Raw genomic sequence first — 1,165 nt, forward strand, 5'->3', positions numbered from 1 at the left:
ATATATATATATATATAAACTTGTCGTATGATGGAGGGTGAGTAAAAGAGATAAAGAAAATACTTGCCACTATTATCCCCAGCATCAGTGTGATATTAAATGTTAAAGCGACAGAGAAGTGATAGGGTCACAGAGGTTATCTATTGTTACCATATATTAGCTAGCTTTGTCTTAACATAATTACTGTAGTGAACACCAAAATATTATTTAGAGTTACTTATGTGGCGAAAAAAAAAACATTAGATCAATTATATTATTTTAATGGTTTCACAAGGCCAACAATTTTTAGGAGAGAAGGTAAACTGATACCATCGACTCCAGAAGTTGACTAATATTTTATTTTCTTAATTCCGAAACGATGAAAGGCGATAACCACGACAGGATTCGAACTTAGAGTGTAAAAAAGCTGAATAAATGCCGCACGTCATATTTTCGTACGCTCTAATGACTCTACCATCGTACAGTCCATATTTTTATAATTTCAGCAATTATAGGAGACCACTCCGACATATTTCGATCATATTAGATATCTTCAATGAAGCTTAGATCTCATCGTACTTATCGAAATAGTGATGCACGAACCATTAAGCAGATGAATACAGTTCAGCATAATTTAAAAATTGAGATTAATCATTATTCATGGATATCACAAGCATGTTAAACGATAAGGTCCTGGTGCCGGTAGACAAACGTCTCTCAGCTGGAAGATTCTTCCTAGATCTGTAATCTAGGGAATTAATTATAACACGGTCTAAATTGTTCATACAAGTACCAATTAGAAGTTTAAGCAGAACATCAAACATATCGTTCTCATTAGTCTAGCAGAGCCTGAAAATATACTGAACGCTTTCTCCTCTCCTCCGACTAAATAATTTTTTAAAAAATTAAAGCTTATAAATTAGATTTACTGGAAGATATTTATTTATCCCCAATACAACCAATTGCTTGACCTTTCGATGTCAGAGGTAAATATCAACTATGAGCTGATGAGACCCGTTCATTTCGGAAGCTGAAGTAATGGAGTTGTGACGTATATTTCCTCTCAAAAGGCACTAGTATGCATTAGTAGTGTAATAGTTGCAACTAGGTGTGGCATCTGGGTTAGATACTATACTTACGAGAAACATTTTAGGTACGGGGTGTGTGAGTAGTTTAAAAACAATAG

Source organism: Octopus bimaculoides, chromosome 1 (genome assembly GCF_001194135.2).
Source record: "Octopus bimaculoides isolate UCB-OBI-ISO-001 chromosome 1, ASM119413v2, whole genome shotgun sequence".
In the NCBI taxonomy this organism is placed as follows: domain Eukaryota; kingdom Metazoa; phylum Mollusca; class Cephalopoda; order Octopoda; family Octopodidae; genus Octopus; species Octopus bimaculoides.